Source organism: Rhinolophus sinicus, linkage group LG01, assembly GCF_036562045.2.
Source record: "Rhinolophus sinicus isolate RSC01 linkage group LG01, ASM3656204v1, whole genome shotgun sequence".
Classification (NCBI taxonomy): domain Eukaryota; kingdom Metazoa; phylum Chordata; class Mammalia; order Chiroptera; family Rhinolophidae; genus Rhinolophus; species Rhinolophus sinicus.
The window spans coordinates 152,484,467-152,493,678 of record NC_133751.1 but is presented as its reverse complement, the minus strand read 5'-3'; the positions used below and the strand labels follow the sequence as shown (position 1 = coordinate 152,493,678).

The 9,212-nt window shown below is 36.2% G+C and overlaps 1 protein-coding gene across 1 annotated transcript in view; it reads left to right on the top strand.

Annotated features, from left to right (window-relative positions):
• Nucleotides 1–459: 459 nt before the first annotated feature.
• The window catches only part of GALNT3 (polypeptide N-acetylgalactosaminyltransferase 3), a 91,310-nt gene continuing 82,557 nt past the window's right edge, over nucleotides 460–9,212 (top strand). Inside the window, exon 1 of the mRNA XM_074337299.1 lies at nucleotides 460–630. The gene's annotated coding sequence lies outside the window, so the exon portion shown is untranslated. The remainder of the gene's footprint in view (nucleotides 631–9,212) is intronic.

The window sequence follows — 9,212 nt, the reverse complement described above, 5'->3', positions numbered from 1 at the left end:
CCTCTACAATGAGTCAGTCTCTTTTTCTAAATTTGCAGATCACCTACCAAAGTGTACATCCTACAGTGGATTTTATAAATGCCTTTTCTTCTGTGAGCTTATTAAATTTCCTCTGGAATTTTTCCTTTGTGATTTTAATGTCTTCTGGGGTAGGGTGGTGATATATTTATTTACTTTTAAAATTTTTTCTCTGGTTGTCTTTTAGATCCAACAGTTACTTCTTTTTCCTTGTGATAATCATCCCTTATGACCTGAAAGCACTTTGCGTTGTTGTTTTGTTTTTTGTTTTGTTTTTTTGCTGTAATCCTACTTGATTATACAGTATCTTCATTGTTGCTCGGTGCATAAGTCTTTGAGGTTTCAGCTGCAGCGTCCAAGTCATGGCGAGCCTCAATCATGGCCACTGATGGAACCTGGGGCTTTTCAGCTGGTCTTTGGAATAACCTCATTGCTTACTTTATTGCAATGCTGTCGGACAGCTGTTCACCTAGGTGATCTCATGGAGGTTACCCTTCAGAATCACTCCCTTGGAATGCCAAAGATTTATTTTCCTCTCATTCATTAAGGAGAAAAAAGGAAAGAAAATATAAAATGAACTAATTGAAGACTCTGCATGACAGTTACCTTTTTGTGAGTATACTACCCTCCATCTGCTCCCAGTTTGAACCAAGATAGTGTATAACTGAATGCAAACTCATGTTTCACATGTGTTTATTTTTAAAAGCAACTTCTCCTATACATCAAGGAGGAGAAAATAGCAATATTTTCAGAAGCCTGGGAAGAATTTGGAGTTCTAGAGTATCAAAGGGAAGTTGCAGACAAGTTAATCTTGCAAGTATGAAATTGAGATGAATTACAAAATGAATTACGATAACATGGATTAATTGTTGACCTTTAAGGAGGAAAATGTAACGATGATGTTCTTCTTGAATTTAATGAGCTATAGATGTTTTAATTTTTGCCATATTATACTTTAAAATTGGCTTTCTACTGGGCACTCTTAAATCTTAAAATTACTTTAAATTTTAATTGCCAGTATATGTCTCCTAATTTGTATGTACATGTATTATCAGGAAAAAAAATGTAGATATACATACATTTCTTTTTGCATTTGCTATATTTAAAAGTTTTTATAGTATCACAGAATGTATCAAATATGGTTTATTTTATTTCTGCCCCAAATGGTGAACTGATTACATTATATTTGATAGTTTTCTTCATTGAAAATTGTCACCTATCACTTGTTGGTGAGCCTAGTCTGAATGTTACTGCTTAGAGCTATGCTTAAATGCTTTGTCACTTTTTAAGGAATGGGGTTCTTTCTCTGGGGACTATCCATTACATGAAATGTGTGATATATCTGTGGTTTCAGGGTGTAATGAAATGTTAGATTTACACTGAAATATTGTCTCACTGTGACATCAGGATTGACTGTAGATTATTATTTAATAATATTAGAGAAATTAAGATAGGAATTAGAAGACAATCTTCTAGCAATTTTCATTCCTTTCAGGAAAATAACCTGTGCACACTTGAAAAAGGAGCTTCCATTAATACTGATGTAAAACATTGTTGGATTAGTGTGTGATTGTGATTGCCAGATCCAGGCATACTAGAGTTTATGCTTTTCAGACCTTTAAGTGTTGCTCTCCTTGTGTGCTCTCTAACCGTGCGTACATACTGAGAGTTACTCCTGTAGGCATTCAGTTGTCCTCAGGCTGTCCTCTGATCGTCATGTGATTGAATTGGCAGTGCATGACTAGTGCAGAGCCCATCCCACCCAATCCTTCCTAAACTCTAACACCTGCACTTCTGAAAAGAGGGATGGTGGCTGGTGCTTAAAGGAGCCTCTAGGTTGGGAGAATGCAGACCCATTCAGGTATCACTGAGCTTCTGTAACCGGCCTGGGTAGACAGATACATTTCTCACAGTGACCAAGTGGGACCAAGTAATTCTTATTAGTTTTCTTTTATTCTTAAATGTGAGATAGAAATATCTATGAGTTAAGACTATTTTGAGGATTAAAGGAATGGAAACAGTGCACTGCTATTTATAGAGTACCTGCTAAGAATAGCGCACTCTATTTGGTGTTTTGAAAGGCTTATGGTTGCAAGTCAAAGTTTAGGTACTGTTGGCCATACTGATAGTTCAACTTCAGAGGACTTCCAGTCCAAAGTTGGTCACTGTTATTTTGTTACAATTCAGCTGGCTGCTAAGTGTGTAGACATAGCCTCATTCATGAGGCTTACTCTACAAGTATATATCTGGAGTGTGGCATTCTAAAAGAAAAAAAACTGAGAAGTTTTATTCATTTCCCTTCAGATTAAGTAACATTTGTTCCTTCCAATGCTAAACTTTGCTGTTGACATAACTAGAACAAAATACGATTCAAATTTTATTAGCCTATGAAAATTTTGGAGTAAGTAAAGAGAGAAAAGAAAAAAAAAACATTTTGAATTCTGTAGTAAAATACAAGAGCTGCACCATGAAATAGGTACTACTAAAATTCTATCTGGTATTTTGGTTGACCACCTCATAGAATGAAATGGAACTATGAACTCCAAATGGGGCATATCTACCTATTAGTAGACAGAAAAATCCTAATAAAAGCATGATAATTTGATTTAAAATAATTTTGAACAGAATGAATTCCCTATTTTGGATGCCACTAAGCTTTTAGATTTTCTCTTGCGTATTTGAGTTGGGTACACACACCCAGAAGTAAGGAGAAAATAACTTCTGTTATGTGGTTGTCATAAAGCCCATGGACCCCCACGTTACCCCTCAGGAGATGACATGACTGTGGTAGGCAGGGGGATAGGTCAAGGAAGGGTAGAACAGGTTAAAAAAAAAAATCAGGGCAGAAAGAAGTGACAAAAGACTGGGGAGAAAGATACCGATAAAAGGCAGATTGAGTTTGCAAATGTGTTGAAGTTCAGTACTATTGACAGTCCCCAGAGGATGAATAAATGAAGTACTTCATTATTCACCATGTTTTTCTTTTTCCTCCATCTATCTGCTACCAAAATGAGCAAAAATCATTTTCAGCTAAGTATTAACATTTATTGTGGGACATACTTCCTCATATTTGTAGCTAAGGGTGATAATTATATTTAAGACAGGGACATGTATCCTGTATTTTCTATTTTGTTTGTTTGGTTTGACTTTATTTATTTATTCACTCATTTATAATTTCTAACTTCCTAAGTGAGTTCTAAAATACTAGACTGAAAATATGTTCTGAACCTGATGTCTAAGGAATGTCACAATTGTGTGATTGCTTGGGAAGGAATATATCAGCTATGCCTAGTAATTTCTTCCTTGTGAAATCACATTGACCAGGATTTTAAAAAAAGAAAAAACTCCATTGGTGTGCCCTGCCTGTTGAGTTGGGTATCCACACGGACCAGAGAGTGCAGGTCCATAGCCCTTGTTGGACAGCACATGAGTGGCATGTGCCATGAAATCCAGGCTAAAAGGCTCTCTTGGCTGTTTATACAGAGTAATGATCTACCACAAGATTGCTCTGCTCAAATAGAATGATTTTGTCAAACAGATTATTTTCCATTAAGACAAGACTGATGCACAAGTTCTAACACCTTGCCAAAACATTCATCATCATGTTTTCTCCAAGTACAATTCTAAGAAATTACCCATTCTATTTTTGGAAAAAATTTCCTCTATTTCCCTCAGCCCTTGAGAGGGCTGTATCCTGATGCCGCTCCTCTTCCAAATAAAAGGTTGCGCACCCATATTTTCTAATTCAGATAGCCCAGGTCATCGTCGCTCTTTAAGCCAATGATAACAGAGCTTTATTCCATAGCATTTTTAGTTGTCTTTTGAGAGACCTGAGATATAAGTTAATCATACCTTTCAGTTCATAATGAGCAATCATCAGTCTGGTCAAGGTCCCTCTTTTGATTTCCTTCATATGTTTTTTATTTTTATTTTTTAATTTGTTCTTAATTACCCCCCACAACCCTCATTCCATTTTTTCCCTCCCCTACAGGCAACCCATTTTAATGAGTTTAATGTATCTTGTTGAATATGTAAATATCTTTGAAAAATATATGAACTTGTTTTGTATATGTTTTGATGTATATAAGTGGTACTGTATGGATCTTATTCTCTGCTGTACATTTTATTCACTTAACTGTATATTTAAGATGGTGCTATACGTACTAATTCATTGCTTCTAGCCACTGCCTGTTATTCCACAGTATGCACCAGACACATTTCGCTTATTTATTCCCCTAATAAAAATCTAAGTGGACACCAGCTGCTAGCTTCTACAAACTAAGTAGCAGAGTCTAGTGCTGGGCCTTGGGTATAAACATGCAAAATTTCTTCAAATGTTACAAACTAATCTCATCAGTTCTAAATGGCCATTAACCTCATACAAAGGTTTCGAAGTCTTAACAGCACTTCACATTTTTGGAAGTTCTAATTTTTACCAATCCGATGAGTATAAAGGGATATCTCATTTTGATTTGCATTTCACTCTACTATATAACTATTAACCTTTTGGAGTTCTTTTCTGTGAATTGCCTTTTTACATCTTTTCCCAATAGCGTATTTACTGTTTTTGTAGTATAAAATAATTGGAGTAAATCAGGATGTAGCATCCTTGGACTTAAAATATGGCATGATAGTTGGAAATCGGATTATTTGGGGGAATTTCCAGATAATGAGAACTGTTAAATAAGGGTTTGAATCACAAGTTCACAACTTATTTGCTGGTTGACTTTGACAGGTACTTTCTCTCCATGTGTCTCTATATGTGCATGGGTGCGTGTATGTAAATGGGAGAAAATAATATTTGTGGCTTCTTGTGAAAGGCTTATTATTTAATATAATTTTATTTTAGTTTGCAGTACAATATATGGACAATTGTAGGTGCTCCATAAAAATCAGTTTCTTCCTATTCTGTCTGACAATAAGTAGAAGCTCATAATATTCATGTCGTCATCATCACTGTCATATGTTTGAGAGGGTTTAGGTAAAGCCTTCCTTGAAGATGAGTATAGATAAGAACTTTTCTATACTCATAAGAAAAAAGTTCTTATAAGTTCTTATGAGTATACTTTTTCTTATGAGTATAGAAAAGTTCTTAAAAACTTTTCTAGTCTTATGTGTTCATGGAATTCACCGCTATAAATTTGCCTAAATTTCTTACATTCTTTCCCAGGTGAGATAAAGATCTGCTATTTGCTATTTATTTGATGTTTGATATATAAAAAACAAATTGTTATAATTTCTTTGGGTGTTTTCTATACTGATTTTAAAATCACCAAAGTAAGCCTAAAATAAAATCAAGAAACTTTAACTCTGTGGCTATAACTCCTTTCCTTCTTTCCTTCCTTCCTTCCTCCCTCCCTCCCTCCCTCCCTCCCTCCCTCCCTCCCTCCCTCCCTCCCTCCCTTCCTTCCTTCCTTCCTTCCTTCCTTCCTTCCTTCCTGTGGGGGCTAGTTATCTTTATAGCCTCTTTATAACCTAACACCTTATATAAGTTATCTCTTGCTGTGCAATGAATTACCACAACCTTGGTGGCTTAAAACAGCACATGTTTATTTTCCCACAGTTTCTGTGAGTATGGAGTCTGGGCATGGCTTAGTTGGGTCCGTTCCTTAGGGTCTCTCACAAGGCTGCAAGCAAGGTGTCAATTGAGCTTTGTTCTCGTTTGGGGGATGAACTGGGGAAGAATCTGCTTTTGTGTTCATTCAGGTTGGTGGCACAATCACTTTCTTGTAGTTGTGGGACTGAGGGCCCTAGTTGGATGTCAGCGGGGGCAGTGGTGGTGGGGAAGTTGCTATCAGCTCCTAGCGGCCACCTGCAGTTCCTACAGGCCACCCCCAGTTCCTTGACACATGGGCTTTCCCTGGGCTTATTTCATCAAGCCAGCATGGAGAGTCTCTACAGTAGTCTGCCAGCAAGACACAATCTTATACAAAGGTAATATCATAAGAGTGACACTTCATTACCTTTGCCATACTCATTGGTGAGAAGCAGGTGCTGGTAACAGGTGTGGGGGAGGGCATGGATTACACAAAGGTGTGAATCCTACGGGACAGAAATCATGGGGGACCACCATAGAGTATGTCAGCCACACACCTCAAACACCCCCACAATTTACACAATTTTGTGTAAATAGACACAAAAAGCAAAGATGTAATGTTGTTATTATGCTTTGTCATATTTATACACTTAGAAATCTTAAAACTTTGTAAATTAGGGAACTAATTCATTATTTTCATTTATTTCTACCTCTAACTCATTCTTTAAAACATTTTTCATTCCATTTTTTCATCCCTATTTCTACATGAGCCCCTCTCTCTGTTTTTGTTTGTCTTCTAATGTAAATGTATATTTACCCCATTTTATAGGTCTGAACAATATTTTAAGTACTGGGGATGCAATGGTGCAAAGAAATACCCACTAAGTTTTCACCTTCATAGAGCTTATAGGTTATAGGGAACCAAAATTATAAATAAAAACTACAATATAATGTCATAAATGTTATCAGAGATAATGCCCAGTGTGATGGACAAGCACATGGGAGGGATACCCAACCCATTCTGGAGAGGAAAGGAAAGACTTATCAGAGGAAGTGACTACAGCATTTCAGTTATAAACCTAGAATGGTAGTAAAATATTAGAATGTGGAAATCTATACTGAGAACCAGATATTTTTTTATGATGTAAACATGAAGCACAATTGCCTTTATTTTCACCTGTCTGCTTGAAATTATAGCTTAAACCTCAATCAATAACTACATAATAGAGACAGTTTTAATGCTGCCTTAGTAAAAATGGGTCTATGAACAAACTCATCAAAGATTGTATTCTAATGTCATTGAATAAAAGTTATCATTAGCTATCTAAACTTGGGCAAAACTATTTCTCTATGGCTCAGTTGTCTCATCTGCAAAACGAGTTGAAATTGATCATTTTTGAGGTATTTAACTGGCTCTAAGTTCCATGAGTCTATGAGTCTCTAGGATTGAGGCTGTAAATAGGAATAATGGTGCTGACAGACCCGTCAGCTAAGATCCAAACCTAGGTCTGTCACCCAGAGAAGGCAAGATCTTTGTGTGAATTATCAAAAGGCTCCCCCTCCTGGCGGACACATTATAGAAAGATGTCCCTTCAATGCACAGAGCTTTTCAAGAAGAGTGAAGGAGGGATTCCAGGGCCTCAAATGCTCTTGTACAGAGAAAAAAGGTATATGGTGGTACTGAGCCCAGTGTTCTTTCTGATCCAGTTATGACCAAGTAAGACTCTAGCTTCACAAGAAATCAGAAATGTTCAGGAAGAGGATTAGCAGTGATTTGTCCACTGTTCCTTACTGCTGACCTCAGATACATGTAAATTCCTGAACACTCCATTTAAGAAATGAAGTGCTCCTGGATTACTTTTAACATTATTTACCTGCTCACCAAACATCTTTGAAGGCAGAGTTATGTGTTTGTGTGTATATATATATATAAATATATATATACACACATATATATATACACATATATATGTATATGTGTATATGTATATATATATGTGTGTGTGTGTGTATTTCATTTTTTCCCTTACCCAGTCTTTTTCAGGCTATAATGACACTTAAGACATTTGAGAAACAACAAAATCCTCAGATTTACAAGGTGAAGGCCACCATCTATCAAGGTAGATTTGCCATTTGCCCCCTCTGAGTGCGAGGTCCTGTCACAGCCCCTCCTCTGCCCCAGAGCCATTAGTCAGCATCAGTCAGTGCGCAGTCTTGATTCCTCTGACACCCACTGGCTCCTCCCAGGGACTTACTACCCACACTGCACCCTGTGATTCATCTCCCCGTGCAGACTGCCTCAGTGGTTACCTGGTAGCTATTCAGGAGACATTAGGTGCATTTCAATTCACACTTATCTCAAAGGCTACTGGACCCCACCTAGCAGGCTTCTGTCCTTCCAACAAGTGTTCATCAAAATGCCCTAGAAGCTAAATGCCTTCTTCACACTTCATGAGCTGGCAGAGGGATAGACTGTATTTGTTGTTCATTTTAGGTACTAAGCTCGGTAGTCACAGGATCCTGAAGAGAACCTACCTAGTCTGACAGTTCTCCCGTAACATGACACCCACATCCACCATTCAACAGAGCCTAAGTAGGGTCTTTAAAATGAAAATATAAAATTAGGAATACTATGTGTTTTGAGTACTGTTTCATATATATGTATATAGTATGTATGCATATCATACATAATGATACATTTATACATGTGTATATGACAAGAAACCACTTTATTTGACAATAGTAATTTACTGAGACTGAGCTCAAAGAGATGGTTGACTTTAATTACTATTATTAGTAATATAATAATAGCTAATATTTCTACTTACTAGTAATTCACTATGTGCCAGACTTTTTGCTAAGCACTTTCTTGAACTATCTAGTGAAATTCTTACAACACTAAGAAGTTGCTACCTACTACCGTGTTTCCCCGAATAAGTCTTAGCCAAACCATCAGCTCTAATGCATATTTTGGAGCAAAAATTAATATAAGACCCGGTCTTATTTTACTATAATATAAGACCTGGTCTTCAAAATGATATGCTATGGTATGGTATGGTATGGTATGATATGATATGATATGATATGATATGATATGATATGATATGATACTGGGTCTTATATTAATTTTTGCTCCAAAAGATGCATTAGAGCTGATGGTCCAGCTAGGTCTTATTTTTGGGGCAATATGGTATTACTATATTTTAGTTTCCTTTGTTTCACAAATAATTTTACAAGAATTAATTAGTTAAATGTTTAAATGACGTCCTAGAACGTGTTTAAAAATGAGGTAGATGGATATGTGTTGACATGAAAGGTGTTCAAGAGATATTTTAAACTGGAAAACAAAACAAAACAAAACCAACAGCTGTTGCAAGAGTTTCTTTTCTGTAATTTTGAACTTCCTGAAAAAAATGATCCCATCTTTTTTGTAAAAAGAAAATCTATATGTATATCATTGTACTAAACAGTAGTTATTTACTCACAGGGAATTGCTAATTAAATTAATTTAGTTAATTATAAAGAAGGAATGGGAGAGAAAAAGAAAGGGATGGACTCTTCTATTTTACTTAAGTCTTTATAATTGTAATTTATTTTAACTACGAACTACATTGAATTTGTAATAGAGAACTTTTTAAGTAAAATGAAACAATAGATG